The sequence below is a fragment of the Alosa pseudoharengus genome, unplaced genomic scaffold, assembly GCF_046254945.1.
Source record: "Alosa pseudoharengus isolate Yale_2024_CS ecotype anadromous, Long Island Sound unplaced genomic scaffold, YU_APseudo_1.1 YU_APseudo_1.1_scf_15, whole genome shotgun sequence".
In the NCBI taxonomy this organism is placed as follows: Eukaryota; Metazoa; Chordata; class Actinopteri; order Clupeiformes; family Clupeidae; genus Alosa; species Alosa pseudoharengus.
In genome coordinates, this window is record NW_027468620.1 from 1309948 (window position 1) to 1332781 (window position 22834).

The following is a 22834-nucleotide window of genomic DNA, read 5'->3' on the forward strand; positions in this document are numbered from 1 at the left end:
AAAACATTAATGCCTTTTTTGCACAAATTATTTTATGAGTGTGTTCACTGCATTGAGACTGGTTGACAAAATTGTGGTAGCCGAGTGATGAAATTGCTGCTGCAATCGCCTTATCTAATGCTATTAGATTTTACACTAGGTTAGGCTACTCCGAATGGAATGAGACATATGCGCACCACGTCATTATTAAAATGAAATCGGTCGAAAAAGTTAGGCTACCATATTATTATGCTTAGTTGACTCCCAAAATGGCAAACACTAGAATTCTCGCGTCTGTAACATCAGCTAGGAATCCATCACAACGCAAAAAGGCGGAGCCTATCTACTTTCCATGGACTTTCTTTGACGCAGCTGTTCAGTCAGCGTTGCGCAGAGCAACAACATCGAACTCCTCCAGGAAGTGGATTGTCAGAAGTGTCTGTGGTTTCACCTAGAACTAATCTAGCTATATCCGGACAAACTGTTCCGCCAGTCATTGATACAAATTCCGTTGAACTGAACATAATATAGAAAATCAATTTTCTTGGATTAAGGCTTCGCATTGTTGGAGATTTCCACCCTTTCTACCCTTCCGCTCCATTTCACGATACTGGCCAAATGGCGGGACTTTAACAGTAACTTTCTGTGCATTGACAAGTAAGTTATTTTACTAATGTAATTTTTAAAAGCACCAAACATCAAATAATGTAAACAGTTATTATACCGCAAAAAATAAAGAAAAGAAAATGAAAATAATCAAATCCATAACGTTAGCAGCCAAGATCACTAGCTAACATGTCGCTACAAGTTAACGTAACGTTATGCTACAATACGACCTATTCCCAAGTTAGAAACAACGTTGTTCCTAACCTGTGACTATTATACGGATTGTATGCTGTAAAGTAGGCCTATGATTATATTCAGCCGTGGTCTACCTGGGGTGGGGTATTCCTTCAACGTCGCTATTGGTTGACTGTGTAAAAACAGATGGTCTTAGAAGCGTCACATATTTTGTTAAAACATATCCATCCATCATGAATGGGATCCAAAACCAAGGCCTGTAGCCTAATGTTCACATCATCAGGGCTGCCAACTTTTCAAAAAACCTTCGAGTGAGATTTGGTGGGGCCAACCAAAATTCTGCTGCATACACAGGACATTTTTCTTTGGCTCATTCAACATCATTACAGAAATTATAAAGATTTATAATTTTTTGTAATTATTACATATTTAGTGTAGTCATTCCATATCAGAACCCCCATATCAGAAGTATAATCCAAATACAAGCATGAAACTTCAATGTGTTACCTTTCATTTGAGACCAAGATTATGCTTCTACACAAAAGGGTTCATAAGCATTTGATTGTCAGTATGCATTTTGGATAACCAAAAATCCTATGGGGAGTTTCCATAGGGCATTTTACAAAACGTATGAGCATACCTTGGCAAATAATGGTGTAAAGTAAGTAGTTTTAATTAGAGTGCATGAAAATGCAATCTACTGTTATCCGATTTCTTCTTATTATAGTGCATGAAAATGCACTATACTGTTCTTCCAAGGCTTCTTCTTATTACAGTGCATGAAAATGCACTGTACTGTTCTTCCTAGGCAACTTCTTATTACAGTGCATGAAAATGCACTGTACTGTTCTTCCTAGGCAACTTCTTCTTATTATTACAGTGCATGAAAATGCACTGTACTGTTCTTCCTAGGCAACTTCTTCTTATTACAGTGCATGAAAATGCACTGTACTGTTCTTCCTAGGCAACTTCTTCTTCTTATTATTCCGCTTACCACTTTTTCCGTACGCTATTTCTCTTGAACAGTTTAACTTAGAAACTTCATTCAAACTTTGTAACGTAGGTATCCAAACGGACAAAGCTGCTATGTATTTTTCATCTTTGTAACTTTTATACTTTTTAAACTATTAATTAAAAACTGCTCAAAATTTCCCCATAGACTTAACATTATGATTATGACATCACAATACGGCCGTTGTCATGTCGAGTTAGGCTCCTTTGTCGAGATGAGCTACCGTAGCGTAAATCGATAGCATGGACATATCGAGTTGCGCTGCCTATCGAGCTGCGCTACTGTACGAAGTTACACGCTAGTGCCTACGTAGCCTAGGCTACTGCTTTGCCTTCCTGCTTTTCTCCAATGACCGTGGTGTTTGGAATTATTCGGGCTTTTCTAATTGGGGGCCAAGCAGCGAAGCTGCGAAGGCACCCATTGAGTTACTAGCTTTTCCTATTATTATTATACTTCCGCCATTGGAGTCTATGGCAGCCCATAGAACGCCTGGCTAAAAAGTGCAGATTTTTTGGCAGAAAGTTTCGGGACACTCCACTGACCACTCACACTCATTTACGGACCTCTAAACCCAGCCATTTAGCGCCACCAACAGGTCAAAATCTGGCCGAAAATTGAACCGCTGGGTCTAAAGTTATGAAATTTAGCACACTGATTCAGCACTGTCCCATCATCACTCTCACCAATTTCCAGAACTCTATGCCCAACACTCTAGCGCCACCAATGGGTCGAACCTGGATTGCATTCACGCATGTGACCATTGAACGGTGCGTCGGATTTTCACATATCAGGCACCGTTGGAATCCCTGGACCGACCTAAGTTCAATGACCCCTATTTCGTCACTTTCCGCCATATTGGACCTCCGCCATATTGGATTTAGTCTAAACTCTACGAAAAGTTTCAGCGGTCAGAAATTTCATCTGATTTTCACGGAACTTAGCGGAGATGATCTTCTGCCCGAGCCACACAAACGATACTTGCCAGATTTTTCAATTTTGTTTGCCCGTGACAGCCAATCAAATATGGTGATGAACCCGCCAAACAGGAAGTGGACTAACATCTCCGTGACGCTTTGAGTTAACATAACAAAACTCGATACCATTAGTCAGGACACTGTCCCAATCACTCACAGCAATTTATATGCATATACATTGAACACTCTAGCGCCACCACCAGTTCAAAGCTGGACATGCGTTCATGCGCGTGATCCTTGACTCTTTTGTCTGATTTTCACAATTGAGGTAGCGTCTGAATCCTTGAACAATCTCGAGTTCATCGACCCCTATCCCGTCACTTTCCGCCATATTGGACCTCCGCCATATTGGATTTAGTCCAAACTCTACGAAAAGTTTCAGCGGTTACAAATTTCATCCGATTTTCACAGAACTTGGCGGAGATGATCTTCAGACCGAGCCGCACAAACGATACTTGTCAGATTTTTTTTTTTCAAGTTTGTTTACCCGTGACAGCCAATTACACATGGCGACGATGCCGCCTAACAGGAAGTGGGCTAACATCTCGGCTACTCTTATTAATGTATGAAGTCCAAACTTGGTACAGGGACTTGGTATCTGATTGTGAGGACGCCCTAGGAAATTGGCATCATTTGGCCTCTATAGGGGGCGCTGCAATACAGGAAGTGAGCTTGTATCTCAGCAACGCTTTGATGTACGAAGTCCAAATTTGGTATAGAGACTTGGTACCTGATTGTGGGGATGCACTAGGAAACTGGCGTCATTTGGCTTCTACAGGGGGCGCTGCAATACAGGAAGTGAGCTTGTATCTCAGCAACGCTTTGATGTTTGAAGTCCAAACTTGGTACAGGGACTTGGTATCTGATTGTGAGGACACAGTAGGAAATTGGCATCATTTGGTCTCTATAGGGGGCGCTGTAATACATGAAGTGGGCTCAAATCTCAGCAACGCTTCGTTGTATGAAGTCCAAACGTGATACATGGGCATATTATCTGATTGTGAGGACATGCAAGGAAAGTGGTCTCAATTGGCCTCTAGGGGTGTTGCAATAAAGAAAATGAGCTCACATCTCAGCAACACTTTGGTGTATGAAGTCTAAACTTGGTAGACGGACATGGGAGCTGATTGTAAGAACGCACAAGGACATTGGTGTAATTTGGCCTCTAGGGGCGCTGTAACAAAGTAAATGAGCTTATTTCTCAGCCGTTCTTTATCCAATTGCCATCAAACTTGCTGTGAGTGGTTGCTCATGCCATGGCAACGCCATTCCTGCTATAGCGCACTGCTTGGCCCCCACATTGCTGCTTGCAGCTATATTTTAAGTTGTCTTACAAAGGCAGCACAGACACTTACGTTTCATGTTTGTTTTTATAAATCACGGCGAGACACGGCAGGTGAAAAAAAAAAACAATTTACACATTTAGGTGTTTTTTTTACAGAAGATAGGCTATTGCTGCCACACTAAAATAAATAAAAAGGCCCAGTATCACGTAATTACGTGAAACGTTTCATGTTATAAAAATATATTTTTCACGTTTTAACATATTTATCTTATTAGCCTACATGAAATTATCACGTTATTTCAAGGCTAGCCTACGAAACGAGGCCACGAGAGCTAATGCCTGGCATTTAAATGATAACTAGTAGTGAACTTGCGCCCTGACTGCTATTACACAATAGCCTACTGCTTGATGAGTGTTTGTTTTTGTGCATAGGCCTACTGTGTGTAGGCTACGTGTGTGTGGTCTCTTCCCAGCTGACTGAGGAGCAGCGAAGAGGATTGTGTGTTTATCGGAGAGCCGCTGAAAAGGAGGCCGATGTTCTGTGCAGGAGTAGCCTGCTCACACATAGTCCTGCTTCATCTTCTTATCAACACAATAAATAAAACTTTCACTAACTTGACGCAAGAGGGGAAAAGGGCTTTTATAAATATGCTAATCCTAATGCTACGTTACATGCACCTTAGTGACCCGTGATCCGAAACATAATTTCCAATACCGTTGTAGGCTAAAGTTCTATCTTTCCTGCATTAGGCCTACGCTATGCAATCCTTATGGACAACTTCCATTCTATCAGTAACCAAGCGCGAAAGTTCAGAGGCAAGTCTAGGCTGAGAATAGGATTAGAATCACTTACCTACATCAAACTTTCCAGGCCTACATATTGAGAAAAGCCCTTATAGTTACTGTGGTAGAACTGTAGGCTAAGGTCACTACGTAGTGTGATTAAATCAGCGTTCATTTTATACGCATTCTTTTTTTCTGTAAACAATGAATCGAAAGTCAAGCATTATCTTGACAGCCCTAATCTATTACTAACGGGTAGCTAGACAAAATAATATGGATCAGTCTGTATCCCATCTGTTGCATTATTTTCATTTACTGTAGCCTTGGACTACCCAACTGTAACTGTTTATTTAACTTCATGTTAAGACTATCTTGCTCTGCAGATGCAAACACAACAAGCTCTCAAAGGGGTCACTCACAGTCATCTTTCTGGAGATAAATACATTTGTGGTAAAAAATTTAGTCAATTTTGTATCACTCCCTTTGACCCGAGGATCACAATAATTTAACAAGCAGAGGATCTTTGAAGTACCAATATATTTAGAAAACAATGACAAATAAATAATTATAAACAAAACACATTTAAATCACAATGAATCACAAGCACACAGCCAGTCATGTCTTCATCAAAAATGTCCACCTGCTGGGGTGTTTTTTTTTACATCTGCAAACAGTAAAGGACTGACATAGGTTAAGCTCTTGTGAGCACACTAACAGCAGAGACCAGTGTTGTGCCCAGGGAGTAACCTATATGTGGCCACAATACTCATGTTCTCTGTGATTAATTTCCTATTTTGCCTTTGAAAACACATTGGATTAGATCCATGTTTCATTTGAGTATACAGCTATACATGTAATAACTGTTGAAGAGAACAAAAAAGGACTCTGAACATCTTTTGGAAACTAGTGTACTACTAGCCAGCTACTTGCTAGCCAGCTATCAGCCAGTTCAAGTTTTGTATAGATTTCTAAAAACGAACAGCAAAACCTCTACACTGGTAGAGATTTAAACAAACATTAAATATCAGTTCAAGTTTTGTATGCATCTCTAAAAATGAACAGTAAAACCTCTACACTGGTAGAGATTTGAACAAATAAACAATATCAGTTCAAGTTTTGTATATATTTCTAAAAATGAACAGTAACTGATTGGAAGAACTGATCATTTGAACTGATTGAAAGAACTGATCATTTGAACTGATTGAAAGAACTGATCATAAGATAAAAGAACTGATCCTTTGAACTGATTGAAAGAACTGATCATTTGAACTGATTGAAAGAACTGATCATTTGAACTGATTGAAATAACTGATCATAAGATAAAAGCACTGATCCTTTGAACTGATTGAAAGAACTGATCATATGATAAAATAACTGATCCTTTGAACTGATTGAAATTGATTGTAAGTGCTCATAGACGACCTAGGCTGGTAGTGGTGGATGCCTGAGATGGAGGACAGCATTCTGTAAAAGAACAAAAAAACTATATTTAGAGAAGAAAAATCAAACAAAATGGAACATTTTGGCAAATGTCTACATTTGTAGTTATTAGCAGTGTAATTTAACGTGCATAAATAACTTTAATATAGCCAATAGTAGTCATTATTACGTTGTATGAAACAGGGAAAATGCATATCAACATGTGCAAATTAAAATGAATGTAATTTACCAGATACTAGCAGATACGCATACTAGATAGCCTACTATAATAAGCATAGGTTACATTCCATGATGTTTCAGCTCTATTCAGTATTCAATGCCACTGACCTTTGCCCTGAAGCAGGGCACAAGCCACTTTAATGCGTGCCGTTTGGACCGCATGCACTGATGTTTGTACATCAGATATTATTATAATATCTCCCCCTTCTGAAGATAGTTTTCTGCAAACTGCAAATAGCATTTTAAGCTTATAGCAATTGTGTAACAGTATAGCTATTGCAATGCCTAACAATAATACTAGGGTAGTAAGTAGGGGTGTAACGGTTCATGTATTCGTATTGAACCGAAACGGTACGGGCGTCACGGTTCGGTGCATGCATTTACATGGAGAATACACGGTATAAAAATACATAAAACTCGTGTGTGGATTAATTAATGTCATGCGCAATTACTGTTAAGTAGCGAGAGTTACGGGAGTTCTTTAGCGACACCTAACGCTAATCTGTAGCCTCGCCTTAGCTCTGAAGCTCTGATTGGCGCCTATGTTTTTTTTGTCAGGTCGTCGGTCGAGTCCGTCAGTCATTAGCAGCACTAAGGTTAGACCCACAAGAGTTAGAGGATCCGCTGGTCTCTTTAAGATCGCAAGTTTGAGAACTTCAGTTACAGTAACGTTAGTACAGGCGAAAGAGTGGTGGATAAGATGAAACTGTGTGTCGGCGTTGTTCAGCAGTTGTTGGGTATGTGAGTGGAAAAAATGCTACACATATTCGAAGCCATCACCCAGATGATGTAGGCTACCAATCACTGAAACGAGGGGAAAAAACTTCCCCTGCGCTTCAGCAGCCTTTGGATACAAATGGGGCCAAAACCTATGGCTTACATTAAATGATTTCGTAATGACAGAAAGCTATGTAAATCGCGTGGTAATTACCTTTATGTTGGGGTAACTTGTAACTTCTCACATGAGGTTCTGGTAGTGTTAAGTGCATAGACAGTAAAATAAAGTGACAACGCTAACCAGGCTAATAAACAAACCATGCTACGGTGAGTTAACGTCAAAGGGCAAAGTCACGTGACTTCTAGTTGTAGTCTGTTTATGAAATGAAAGGAGCCATTTCGTTTTTTAAAAAAAGGCAAAATAGTGTGATATTTTCACAGTTAGTAGGCTAGATTATTACTTTACACACAATAAAAAAAATATTGAGGCAAATTGTAGACCCTTCCATATACAACTAAACACAGATGTTGAAGGTCTTGCTTAAGTGGATTTTTAAAAATCATTTTTCTATGTAATTTGCACTTTCAGAAATAAGAGATGCTGTAGGCCTATTTTCAGTTTTATAGCTGATTGTCTTATTTTGTTTACAAGTTACAGATGGAGTCTGGGTACTTTTTGTACTGTTTAGCCTACATCTTACACACTTCAGGCTGTTGCAGATGGCTCAGGGAAGAGACTGTATGACACTAGGTGGTACAGCCTGAGACGTGTAAAAAAAAAAATGCTTTCTGCATTTTTGTTTTGCTTTTCCCTCCATTGTACCGAACTCGTACCGAACCGTGATGTCCGAACCGAGGTATGAACCGAACCGTGACTTCTGTGTACCGTTACACCCCTAGTAGTAAGTATTTACCATCAATACTAAAATGCCGCAGCTGCAGGAATCTTCCTGCTTGTTGTGCTGCATAGTCTGCACTGTCCATCCCTGGTCTCCACAATCAACAATCTTCTTTAAGAAAGTTCTTTGTTGTGACCAAAAAATAACACAAAATATGGTATTTAATAGCAGCAAGAAAATGTGTTTAACAATTTAACAATTAGCAGGTGTAAGATAATAGGTACAAAGAAAGCTTAAGAAGAACTTATATTAGTCATGATAAACTTGATCATTTTAAACTATCACAAACATTACCTCCAGTTGTGTAGCAGGCCTTGCTGATAGGCACCTTCGTTTGCCAATGGATCGACACATACTAGGACCTTGGCAGGCATGTTGACAATCTAAGACATGTATAAAATACTTTGTGTTATTCTGTCATAGACATTATATTTATTCAATAATTGCCTTTCTACAATTAGACCATGAGCTCTGCTCGCACACAGATTGAACCCAAATCAGTGTAATTCATGCATGTGAAGTTAACTTTGATTATAAAATGGATAGTTCCAGTCCTTGATTATGATTGGTTGAATCGCTTCGTGCCTAACACCCCTCTTTGTCTCTTTTATTTCATTTGCGTACTCACACATGCTGTTGAATTTCTTAAACACTAGGTGGCAGTATAAACTAGGGGATAATGCAGTTTGAGCTACAATATTAGCAATAGAGAAACACTTACACAGAGAACAAAGAACATGTAACATGTAACATGTAAGTTTGAATAGACAAGTGTCTTTCACTGTAGACTTTAGGACATTGAGAATATTGATATTTTTTTAAGTGTGCAACATGAAAGACAACCGACCACTAAAATCCAGTGAGCTCCGACGTTCACAGGGCACAACCACAGGTTTTCCACGGGAAACTTCATCTATGAGCAATGGTTTCAATGTCAAATTATTAGTAGTTTATTTCTTATTTCTTATGGTTGATCAGGACCTTTAGATAACATCTGTTACAAATAAGGTACCTTTCCGAGTTTCTGCAGCTGTCCAGAAAACAATGCAGTGGCAACCACTGCACTTAAGTGGTGAACATGTTTCTGTTAAAAACAATTAACATGTACAATGTTTAAATGTATTGCAAGACACACCTGATAACGTTTACATGAGTGTAACTCCCACTTGCCTGTTGTTTTCCAGTCAGCAAGTGCAAGTATGCATCAATAACCTGCATTACACCGGAATATACAATTAGAGGGGTCATTACTAAAATTGTCAACATTGTAATCAAAAGTAAACTTCTTTTTCTTCTTTTGATTGCACTTGTTGAAAACTGTTAAAAACTAGTGTGATACTCTGTAAGAACAGCATTTTCTTGTTCATCATGTTAACAAGAACCCTTGAATTATTGTCTTTATTTTTTAGAACCACACTTTGGCTCTAGTGTGTGCTTTCTGCATCTCGTCAAATGTTCACCTCATCAGACAGCCACTCATTTCCATGCAGAGTCCTGAAAGATGAGTCATACAATGTGTATGGTCCAACAACTGCTTCCACTTGGTCCTGATCTTCTGCAGCCCACATCATTTGAACTGAAAAACAAAACCATGTTAAACCACAGTTTCTTTCAATATCTAAATCCCTGCCTGTACTTTTAGTATTATATGGCCAAAAGTGGATGGACACTTGAACGTCATATTGATTGTGCCTTAATATTTACATTCAAAATGGTTGTACATAATTCCTTTATGTCATTGCAGTTGTGATTTCCTCTCAATGCAATGGGAATGCCTATCAAAACCAACAGACGGGGTATCCACATACTTTTGCCAAAATGCATTAGACAACCAGTGACCAACGGGTCAAAATGGCCAACGGGCCAACACATAATGTTTGAACAGGCCAATACCCCTTTGTGCAAACCAGGGTTCCAAGTCCCTGAAGGACAGTATATGGAAATTAGAACACTTTCAATGACCCATGACCTATTTATGTCTAATTTTTAGACGCTTTCAAGGTTTTGTCCCCCCCCCTCAAACTTAAACCTTTAAATACTTTCAAGGATCTGTGGGAACCCTGGTAAACAATAAAGTGAAATTAGGCCAAATAAATGACCAACAGGTCAAACTTTCAGAACTTTATACAACCTCTTTCTTGTATGTTTTCCTGTACTGATGCAGAACCTTGTGGATGCTTCAACATGCAAAACAGACTATTCGTCACATACGTAATACAATTTGTGATGGAAGGCAAACTACGTCTGTTATTAAACATCATGTTGAACTACAACAAAAGGTAATACATTGTATGAAGGAAGAAGAAATTATACATGTTAAGCTGCACATCTTGCGGGTAGTGCTGTTACCTCTCTGACATCGTGGTCTTGAATAACAGATGTTAACTTAATGACCGAAGGTCTCGTTGGTGTGGAGTTGTCGTCATTTTGGGTCCTCATGTAGGGCTTTATGTGATCCACATTATATTTGTTTTTTAAAGTAATTCCTACAGAATTTGTCAATGTGACAAGTTTGCCACGCAGTGTTGCGATTACATAAGGTCCGGAGAAATCCGGCTCAATTCTCCCTCCCTTCCTTCCCTGCTTCCTCATGTTGTATAGCAGCACCTCATCGCCAACACGGTACACAATTTGTTGGTGCTTTTTGTGTACCTTTTTGGCATACGCCTCTTGTTGTTTTTCTTGTGCCTTGGCAATGTTTTCTGCGGCCTTTGCTTCTGTTGCCTCCTTTGCCCCCTTCTTCTTGTTGACATATGCCCCATAACTTGTTTCCCCAGGAAGAATAATGTTGGAAAGCTGGAAAAAAAAATAGCAAAATACATAGCAAGTCAAAAGTGTAACTAATTGAATGTCAGCGTGCACATTGAAATACAAAAGACGAGGATCATTTTCAGTTGTGAAGGTACTTATATATGCTCTAGAAAGACACTGACCGGCATGTCTACAGGCACTTCTGAGGGGAATACTGCCTCCCTCCCATACATCAGTTGAAAGGGAGAGTATTTTGTTGTGGTTTGCACTTTTGATCTAAGTGAAAACAATGTTGCTTCCAAAAACACATCCCAATCGTCTTGTTTGTCATTGACCAATTTCTTCAGAGCTCTAGACATACAACAAGGAACACAAAATATACAAACACAAATGCTTTCTTAAGCATGTGTAGTTTTAATTTCATGCTCCACCCACCACAAGGAGTTTTGTTATTGAAAAATACTGATGTACTGAATTCATTTCTTTATTTTGTTGGTGAATAACTACTGAAATGCTTAATAACAATCAATCGATGATATTATATTGTGATGCAATGTTTACTGTAATAGACTCTGTCATGACTACTCTGACATCAAAAGTGGAATGTGAAACGTAATTTAATGTGACAAGCCTATCGAAACTTACCGCTTGATGTTATCGTTGGTCTTCTCATCGAGGCCATTAGTTTGGGGATGATATGCAGCCGTGACACTCCTCGATCCCCAACAAATTACAAAGGGTTGTGTTGAGCTGGAAAAAGAAAACACATTTTAAAAAAAGACAGAACCAAGCAGAAATTGGTGTTTTACATGTGAACATACAGATACATAATTTACGAATTCCCTTCCTCTGTCCGAAAGAATTCTTTTGGGGCAGCCATGGCGGTATATCATGCTGCAGAGATGCCTTCCCACTTCAGCTGCTGACTTATTCCTTAAGGGGTAAGCCTCTACCCATTTAGAGAAATAGTCAGTGACTGTCATGATGTATTCATGGCCAGCCTTGGTTTTTGGTAGTTGGCCCGTTAAGTCAATGACTACCAACTCCCAGACAGCAGACACCTGTGAATTGACGTAAATTAAATCTATTTACTCGTTAAACATTATTTGATTGGTTGTGTTGTTGTATAATCTGAAGAACAAATAAATTTACCTTTATACACTGTAAGGGTTGCACAGAGGTCAGAGGCTTCCCAACCTTCTGGCATTTGTCACATTCCAGTGTCTTTGAGAAACAAACTGTTAGTTTATTGGCTACAGCTTCGACAATAGTTCAAGACAAAAAAATGCTCAAGCACATGTTGTTCAATGTCAACAGACATGCCATGCCAGTAAAACCTTGAACACATCGCCTTCAATGTCCTTACGATCCCCCCATGGTCACCCAATGGTGAGTCATGAAACTCTATGAAGAGCCGCCTGGTTTCCGCAAAGAGCTGTCCTTCTGCAGATATGTAAACATTAATTAAACACATGGTGAGACTGTTTAACAAAACAGTTATGCAATTATGGAATTGTTAGGCCTAATAAACAAGTATGGTGCCCTTATGGTGCCTGCCTATGGTGCCCCCCCCCCCCCCCCAAGGATTTCCCACTACTTTGTTTTAGTACAAGAACTTTATTTTGAATGACATATACAACAATGTTATATTACGAAAACAGGAAGGGGCAGTACAACAGTGTCCCTATCTAAAAAAAAAAAACAGGTTAACAATTAAGAAAAAGAAAACATTTTAAGTCACAGAGAATCAGAACATTTAAAGTGAACAAGTGTGTGTGTGTGTGTGTGTGTTTGTGAACATTTTAACTTGAGTATGCTGATGCTGTTGGGGTTCTGTTACAGTTATTTTTTTCCGTCTGGGGTTTTCATTCTAAGTAGAAAAAATGGAAATTCATGTTTATTAATTTCAGAGAACAATTTAATACTTTCATGTCATAGGTAGTGGCTCATGATCATCTTCATGTGAAACATGTGTATGCCTATTACAATGTCAGGGTGGGTTAGCCTACAACACGCTATTTTGTGCTTTACGTAAACAGTCTAGTTCATGAAGAGGAATGAGCTTACTTGCTACCCAGAATGCATTGCATGATTAGGTTGCCTCACTTTAGGCCAAATATAAGAATATTGGCTTACATTATGCGAAATATAACTCATTATTCATCTTTTCTTGATTTTCAATCAGTGATGACAGTAATACTAACCGAATGTGGGCTTAATCAATCTGTATTATTAAACAATGAAACGCCAGACCCGTATCGTGAAGCATAGTCATAGAGTATAAAACTCACAAGGAAGCGCAAAAAAAATCAATTTTGTAGGTAGCGCGACCACAATCTATCTCGTGAGAACCTAATGTAGCTGGACTCTAGAGAAAGCATGCCCGCGGCGCGGATTTTCTTCATGCAGTTGTAACTCTGGGTGATCAGTAACAAGTATGCTCTCGCTCGACTCGATAGTGGTTAACAATATTACATGAATCAAAAGAAGTTACATAGTAGAGTTGGGTGGAATAGTTGTTGTCCTACTGATTAAAGTGCTTCTCCGTCGCATTCGTGGATAGATATAAATGTCTCACTACATTAGTTGCGTGGTTAGGCCTGTGAGCAAAACATCCATCGAAGTAGGCTACCGTGTTCTACGCCATATATCTATCGTAGGCCTATCATCAGTAGGAACATTGCCTGTAAATTGCACACAGTCACAAACGGGCTGTTGCTTAACCTCAACGTTGTCAACCTAACGTATTACCACCCGCCAGTTAGCAGGTTCGTGGCTAGCTACCGGTTGCTAGTTAAAGGGACCCCGTGTGGGACCCCGTGTGGGACCTTTTTTTGACTGATTGATCTTGCTCGACACACTTTTTTCATAGATTGGGAAACTAGTTTTGAGTAGGTGGTACATAACTTTGGCTTGCATTTATGTAAAATTATGAAACAATAATGGTTGGCACTTACCTCAATAATCGCAGGATTGAAAAGGAGGTGTCTAGGCAGGATAATGGCTTTTTCTCAGGCAACATTGTTACAAATAAGCACGTCATTACACTGTTTTGTATAAACCAGTAGATTAACACAAACTACATAATTTACAGTAAATCACCACAATTTGCATAACAACAATCCCATGATTCAGTGCAAAATACAGAAACACATTTAAATGCAACAGTAGCACTACTGTAGGCTACTTTTGTAAACAGTAGACTACCACAATTTCCCCCAATAAGTTACCACAAATTGTATGAACTTTTATTTTAATGCCCACAGTGCAAAGCTAACTACAGTAAGACACTGCTTATTAATGACATGGTATTTTACTGGGTATTTAGTGTAAAATAACTGGGAATGTACAGCTAACAGTGTATAGTACAGTTTATGAATGTACTCACCCCTCAAGGTAAATTTGGAGGCATACCTCCTAAGACTTAACCTCTGAGTCTTGTTGCTCCCTATTGGATATGATCCATGGTGGATGAAGTTGAAAACCTCATCGTACCGTTTGTCCATAGCTATAGAGACGTAATTAATTAGGATCCCTTCATTGACCCCCACCACCTCCCCCCAATCACAAACACATCAAACATGATGGACACATTCTGACAACACAGGAGGGAGCGGGAAACACAGACACTCGCGCACACCCACACGCACGCGCTCAGACCGGGAAAACAGAGGGAACACTGAGAACGGAGAGTGATACAGGGTAGCCTCGCTAAGATATGTCATTGCACTAACATTAACTTAGCGATTATGGATATTTCTAATATAAACTTAACACAAAATAACACTGACATCAAATTAATGATCTATGAACCTGTAATTATTTAAAACAGTGAATAAATGCATACCGATGTTACTCTAGGCATAAATGTGAGCAAATGTAACATTAGCTGTTGGCTTGCTAACGTTAACGTTACACTAACTTACAACCATAAATCACTGAACTGTTAACGTTAGTTTGTAGCGTTCGTCAATAAAGTCAAAAGCCCATGACCTAAAGTCAATGGTAGTTAAAGTTAGTAGCCTAGTCTATCGTTACATTTAAGTTGAGTAGTTAACCTCACTGATTCATAAGCTTAGGTTAATTTATTTATTTCCGTAATTTAGGTTTAAATGAACAGTTTTCAGCTTAAAAACGATTAATGTTATTATACCCTATAGGTTATTACAATACACTGTAAATAAGGACACTTACGGTAAGTTAATTTTGCTGAATTAGATTTAACTTACTGTTATTTCTAGAGATGCGTCTTTCCTCTTCGACAAATTGCCACAGAATGAATTTGACAACTTTGTCACGCGACAGAAGTTACAGTGCAGTTGCTAGGGAAACACATCTAAAGCATTTAAGTTGCTAGGGAAACACATCTGAGCATTTGAGGTAGCTCAAAATTACAGTCATTCTGTCAACAAGCGATTGTGACGCTTTTTTCTCCAACTGTGCTTGCGTGGTAGCATAACTCGACGGGTAGCCCAGTTCGACACGACACCGTTAAGCAATTAGAATCCTATGGCAGGTGTTCGGGCCACCTGCATCAACTGCCAATCTCAGGCTTTAAGCATACAAACTGGCCCTATTAAGACTACACATCCTGTTCAACTGCTTCCTCTGCCAAAAACTGTTTCAAAATAAAAGTCCTCACTACAATATTTCACTGTTAAACAATTTAACCCTTTAAACTACTGAACTTTTTAACTGTTCAGCCATTGTAACTGTTACTTGTCATCAACTATGACTCCTACCCACTGTAGCTAGTTAGCATGGTTAGCATAGTTAGCATGTTAACATGCTAGTTAGCATGTTTAGCAAAACTGTTAAAAATGATTAGTTAAGTTAGCTAAGTAACATGGTTAGCATAGTTAGCATGCTACCATGTTAGCATGCTAGTTAAAATTTTTAGCAAAACAGCTAAAAATTATTAGCTAAGTTAGCTAAGTAACATGGTTAGCATAGTTAGCATGCTAACATGTTAGCATGCTAGTTATCATAACTGCTAAAAATGATTAGCTAAGTCACATGGTTAGCATAGTTAGCATGGTAACATGTTAACATGCTAGTTAGCATAGTTAGCATAACTGTTAAAAATATTAGCGAAGTTAGCTAAGTCACATGGTAAACATAGTTAGCATGTTAGCATGCTAGTTAGCATAGTTAGCATAACTATTAAAAATGATTAGCGAAGTTAGCTAAGTCACATGGTTAATATAATTAGCATGTTAGCATGCTAGTTAGCATATTTAGCATAACTAATAAAAATGATTAGCTAGGTTAGCTAAGTCATATGGTTAGCATAGTTAACATTTTAACATTGTTAGCATGTTAGTTAGCATAGTAACTTGGTTAACATTATTATCTTTGTTAACATAGTTAGCATAACTACTAGCAAAAATTGGAGCCATTCCAACTGTTAGTTATCGTCAACTATCTGCCTAAATAATTTAACCATTTCAATTATCAACCTATTTAACTGTTCAGTCATTCCAACTATATTAAACCTTATCTACCAAGCAAATAATTTAACCATATGAACTCATCATATTTTTGCATTTTCATGCACTGTATTTCCTTCAGGAAATGCTTTTCTAGTTACAGTACATGAAAATGCACTGTACTGTTCTTCCTAGGCAACTTCTTCTTCTTATTACAGTGCATGAAAATGCACTGTACTGTTCTTCCTAGGCAACTTCTTCTTATTATTATTCCGCTTACCACTTTTTCTAGACGCAATTTCTCTTGAACAGTTTAACTTAGAAACTTCATTCAAACTTTGTAACGTAGGTCTTCAAACAGATCGGGTTGCTATCTCTTTTCAACTTTGAAACTTTTATACTTTTTAAACTATTAAAGAAAAACTTTTAAAAAATCCCCATAGACTTAACATTGCCGATTATGACATCATAATACGGCCATTAAGCAATTAGAATCCTATGGCAGGTGTTCAGGCCACCTGGATCTCAACTGCCAGTCTCAGGCTTTAAGCATACAAACTGGCCCTATTAAGACTACACATCCTGTTAAACTGCTTTCTCTGCCAAAAACTGTTTCAAAATAAAAGTCCTCACTACAATATTTTACTGTTAAACAATTTAACCCTTTAAACTACTGAACTTTTTAACTGTTTAGCCATTGTAACTGTTACTTGTCATCAACTATGACTCCTACCCACTGTAGCTAGTTAGCATGGTTAACATAGTTAGCATGCTAGCATGTTAGCATGCTAGTTAGCATTTTTAGCAAAATTACTAAAAATAATTAGCTAAGTTAGCTAAGTCATATGGTTAGCATAGTTAGCATGCTAGCATGTTCACATGCTAATTAGCATTTTTAGCAAAACTGCTAAAAATGATTAGCTAAGTCACATGGTTAACATAGTTAGCATGCTAGCAAGTTAGCATGCTAGCATGTTAACATGCTAGTTAGCATTTTTAGCAAAATTACTAAAAATGATTAGCTAAGTTAGCTAAGTCACATGGTTAGCATAGTGCATGCTAGTTAGCATTTTTAGCAAAACTGCTAAAAATGATTAGCTAAGTTAGCTAAGTAACATGGTTAGCGTAGTTAGCATGCTAGTTAGCATAGTTAGCATAACTGCTAAAATTATTAGCTAAGTTAGCTAAGTAATATGGTTAACATAGTTAGCATGCTAACATTGTTAGCATAGTTAGCATGTTTAATAAAACTGCTAGAAAATGTTAGTTAAGTTAGCTAAGTAAAATGGTTAGCATGCTAGCACTGCTATAAAACATCAGCTAAGTAGCATGGTTAAAAGAATTAAAAATCTTAGCATAACTGCTAGCAAACATTAGAGCCGTTCAAACTTTTAGCTATCGTCAAATATCTATTATGATTATGACATCATAATACGGCCATTAAGCAATTAGAATCCTATGGCAGGTGTTCAGGCCACCTGGATCTCAACTGCCAGTCTCAGGCTTTAAGCATACAAACTGGCCCTATTAAGACTACACATCCTGTTAAACTGCTTTCTCTGCCAAAAACTGTTTCAAAATAAAAGTCCTCACTACAATATTTTACTGTTAAACAATTTAACCCTTTAAACTACTGAACTTTTTAACTGTTTAGCCATTGTAACTGTTACTTGTCATCAACTATGACTCCTACCCACTGTAGCTAGTTAGCATGGTTAACATAGTTAGCATGCTAGCATGTTAGCATGCTAGTTAACATTTTTAGCAAAATTACTAAAAATAATTAGCTAAGTTAGCTAAGTCATATGGTTAGCATAGTTAGCATGCTAGCATGTTCACATGCTAATTAGCATTTTTAGCAAAACTGCTAAAAATGATTAGCTAAGTCACATGGTTAACATAGTTAGCATGCTAGCAAGTTAGCATGCTAGCATGTTAACATGCTAGTTAGCATTTTTAGCAAAATTACTAAAAATGATTAGCTAAGTTAGCTAAGTCACATGGTTAGCATAGTGCATGCTAGTTAGCATTTTTAGCAAAACTGCTAAAAATGATTAGCTAAGTTAGCTAAGTAACATGGTTAGCGTAGTTAGCATGCTAGTTAGCATAGTTAGCATAACTGCTAAAATTATTAGCTAAGTTAGCTAAGTAATATGGTTAACATAGTTAGCATGCTAACATTGTTAGCATAGTTAGCATGTTTAATAAAACTGCTAGAAAATGTTAGTTAAGTTAGCTAAGTAAAATGGTTAGCATGCTAGCACTGCTATAAAACATCAGCTAAGTAGCATGGTTAAAAGAATTAAAAATCTTAGCATAACTGCTAGCAAACATTAGAGCCGTTCAAACTTTTAGCTATCGTCAAATATCTACCTATGCACAGCCATTAAACTATTTGAATATCAACATTCATTAAACTGCTAGAAAACGTTAGCTAAGTAGCATGGTTAGCAGGTTAGCATTGCTAGCACTGCTATAAAACATTAGCTAAGTAGCATGGTTAGCATAGTTAAAAATCTTAGCATAACTGCTAGCGAACATTAGAGCTATTCCAACTTTCAGTTATCGTCAAATATCTACCTATGCACAGCCATTAAACTATTTGAATATCAACATTCATTCAACTTCCAGTCTGTCAACAACTTTTAAACTATTTACCTTCAACTTTTAAACGGTCTACTTTTAAACTATCATTAAACTATCTATTAAACTAGCTGTCTATCAACAACTTTTAAACTATCTACTGTCTATCAACAACTTTTAAACTATCTACATTCAACTTTTAAACAGTCTACTTTTAAACTATCAACTTTTATTAAGCTATGCAACCACCATGTCTATCCTAGCATCACCGTAGTAACCATCTCTTTATTATCTGTTTTAACTATACATGATATTTTACATCACAACTTTAGCATTTTCATGCACTGGTAATTCCTTGGAATTGCATTTCTAGTTATTATTATTATTCCACTTACCACTTTTTCTAGACGCAATTTCTCTTGAACAGTTTAACTTAGAAACTTCATTCAAACTTTGTAACGTAGGTCTTCAAACAGATCGGGTTGCTATGTCTTTTCAACTTTGAAACTTTTATACTTTTTAAACTATTAAAGAAAAACCTTTTAAAATTCCCCATAGACTTAACATTGCCGATTATGACATCATAATACGGCCATTAAGCAATTAGAATCCTATGGCAGGTGTTCAGGCCACCTGCAGCCTCAGGCTTTAAGCATACAATCTGGGTCAATTAAGACTACACATCCTATTCAACTGTTTCCTCTGCCCAAAACTGTTTCAAAATAAAAGTCCTCACTACAATAATCCACTGTTAAACAATGTAACCCATTAAACTACTGAACGTTTTACATTCAACTTTTAAATGGTCTACTTTTAAACTATCATTAAACTATCTATCTATTAAACTAGCTGTCTATCAACAACTTTTAAACTATCTACATTCAACTTTTAAACTATATACATTCACTAGCTGTCTATCAACAACTTTTAACTTGTCATCAACTATGTCAACACTTTTCATCAACTATGACTCCTACCCACTGTAGCTAGTTAGCATGGTTAGCAATGTTAGCATGTTAGCATTGATAACATTGTTAGCATTTTTAACAAAATTGCTAAAAATGATTAGCTAGGTTAGCTAAGTAGCATGGTTAACATAATTAGCATGCTAGCATGTTAGCATGCTAGTTAACATTTTTAGCAAAACTGCTAAAAATGATTAGCTAGGTTAGCTAAGTAACATGGTTAACATAGTTAGCATGTTATCATTGCTAACATAGTTAGCATGTTTAACAAAACTGCTAGAAAATATTAGTTAAGTTAGCTAAGTAGCATGGTTAGCATGTTAACATTGCTAACACTGCTATAAAACATTAGCTAAGTAGCATGGTTAGCAGATTTAAAAATCTTAGCATAACTTCTAGCAAACATTAGAGCCGTTCCAACTTTCAGTTATCGTCAAATATCTACCTATACACAGCCATTAAACTATTTGAATATCAACATTCATTAAACTGCTAGAAAACGTTAGCTAAGTAGCATGGTTAGCAGGTTAGCATTGCTAGCACTGCTATAAAGCATTAGCTAAGTAGCATGGTTAGCATAGTTAAAAATCTTAGCATAACTGCTAACATTAGAGCCATTCCAACTGTCAGTTATCGTCAATTATCTACCTAAATAATTTAACCATTTAAATGATCCACCTATTTAACCGTTCAATCATTCCAACTATATTAAACCTTATCTACCAAGCAAATCATTTAACTATATAAACTATCCAACTATTTAACTGTTCAGTCATTTCAACTATATTAAACCTCATCTACCTAGCAACCAATATAGTTTGTTTTTCGATTAGTCGACTAATCTAAACGACTAATTATTTTTTTTAAATCAAGTGTTTGTTATTTTGTTGTGTCTGTTTTATTTTGAACTCAACTAAAGGGAAAACGTAAAATATATATCACCCTACTTTTGTTAGAAGCTGTATTACTGTAAGTAAACTGTTATTTTTATGCACTGTATTTCCTTCAGGAAATGCTTTTCTAGTTATTCTTCTTCTTCTAACGCTGTTTCCGCGTTCAATGCGGCTTCAACCGTTTAATGTAGAAACTTCATTCAAACTGTGTTACGTAGGTCTTACTTAGGACAGGTGTGGAATGTATTTTTCATATTTGTAACTTTTATACTTTTTGAACTATTAATTAAAAACTATTAAAAATGTCCCATAGACTTAACATTGGTGATTATGGCATCACAATAGGGCACTTACAATCCTATGCCAAGTGTTCCGACCAGAGCCATATGGTTCCGGCTACCTCCAGCAACTGTCTGTCTCAGGCTTTAAGTATACATTCTGGCTCTCTTAAGACTACCGATCCTGTTAAACTGTTTCCTCTGCCCACAACTGTTTCAAAATAAAAGTATCCACTACAATAATTCCCTATTAAATAATTTAACCATTTAAACTATCCAACTATTTAACTGTTCAATTATTCCAACTGTCAGTTATCATCAACTATGCCTCTAGCCTACTATATTAAACCACCACCTACCTAACAACCAATTTTGCAACCAAATTAAGGATCTATGTCAGTTTCCATAGCAACCAAGATGATTACACTAGCAAACCACTGTAGTAACTCCTTTATTTCTGATAGTAGCCACCATGGACACCCTAGCAACAACCTAGCAACGACTTCAAGTACCGTAGCAACAGCCTAGCAACCACGTTCACAGTTAACACCTAGCAACCATTATCATTAACCTAGCAACCAGCATAGCAACCCCCATAACTACTCTAGCAACAGTCAGTTGTCATCAACTTTGACTCCTGTCATCTGTTTCCTCTGCCCACAACTGTTTCAAAATAAAACTCCTCACTACAATAATTCCATTTTAAATAATTTAACCATTTTAACTATCCAACTATTTAACTGTTCAGCCTTTCAAACTGTCAGTTGTCATCAACTATGACTCCTGCCAACTGTTTCCTCTGCCCACAACTGTTTCAAAATAAAAGTCATCACTACAATAATTCTATATTAAAAAATAACCATTTTAACTATCCAACTATTTAACTGTTCAGCCTTTCAAACTGTCAGTTGTCATCAACTATGACTCCCGCCAACTGTTCCCTCTGCCCACAACTATTTCAAAATAAAAGTACTCACTACAATAATTCTCTATTAAATAACCTAACCATTTTCACTATCCAACTATTTAACTGTTTCATACTCCCGCCAATTGTGTCTTCTGCCCACAACTGTTTGGCAGCCTGGGCTTTTCAGTCAACTAGTGTGATCAACTCCCAACTCCTAGTGTGATCAACTCTATCTATTACTAACAATGATAATAGGCCTAAGATGTGATCATCTTCATTTTGTCATCTTATTTATTTATGGTTAGCCTGTTGCTATTATTTAATTATTATGATTATGACGATGATGATGACAGTGATTATTATTATTATTATTACTATTATTATTATTATAGGCCTATTATTATTTTATTTTGCACTTTGGGTCAACTGTGTAAATTATTGAATAACCTATACTGACCACATTTATTTTTATTTTATTTTTATTGCAAAAGGGTGCAGGTAGGCTACAAATGCAAATATATAGTAGGCTGTAAACTGTACCCAGTCAAATAACAGTAGCCTACATTCATTTCTCATTGCAACCACCATGTCTGTCCTAGCGTCATTTTCATGCACTCGTAATTCCCTGGAATTACATTCTCTAGTTCTATATTGATCTACTTTTGCACACAGCTTCACAAGACCTGATGCTAGGGCTCAGTTGTGTTTCTAAGTCATCTCAAGTGACCTAGAGGGCTGAAGAGATGCTTGTTATCCGGCAGAATGAGAAAATAATATTCTAGCCTCTGTAACTCTGTGTCAGTACATCACACAGTTTTTCTGATTGTTGTCCAAGAAACTACAGTGTCTAAGCTTTCCAAAGCGGTCAGCCATTTGATTATAGGCCAAAGTATGTAGGAGCAATGATCTCCTAAGTAGA

At 37.3% G+C, this 22834-nt stretch overlaps 1 protein-coding gene and 1 long non-coding RNA gene across 3 annotated transcripts in view; one reads left to right on the forward strand and one right to left on the reverse strand.

Annotated features, from left to right (window-relative positions):
• Positions 1 to 374: 374 nt before the first annotated feature.
• tspan14 (tetraspanin 14) overlaps positions 375 to 22834 on the forward strand; it is an 88021-nt gene continuing 65561 nt past the window's right edge. For both annotated transcript variants that reach the window (XM_076285262.1, XM_076285263.1), the window contains exon 1: positions 375 to 636. The gene's annotated coding sequence lies outside the window, so the exon portion shown is untranslated. The remainder of the gene's footprint in view (positions 637 to 22834) is intronic.
• LOC143124798 (uncharacterized) lies at positions 8144 to 8974 on the reverse strand. Its single transcript, XR_012987089.1, has 3 exons — positions 8957 to 8974; positions 8404 to 8492; positions 8144 to 8233 (listed from the first exon to the last, which is right to left on the reverse strand). It is a non-coding gene; the product is annotated as an uncharacterized LOC143124798 (long non-coding RNA).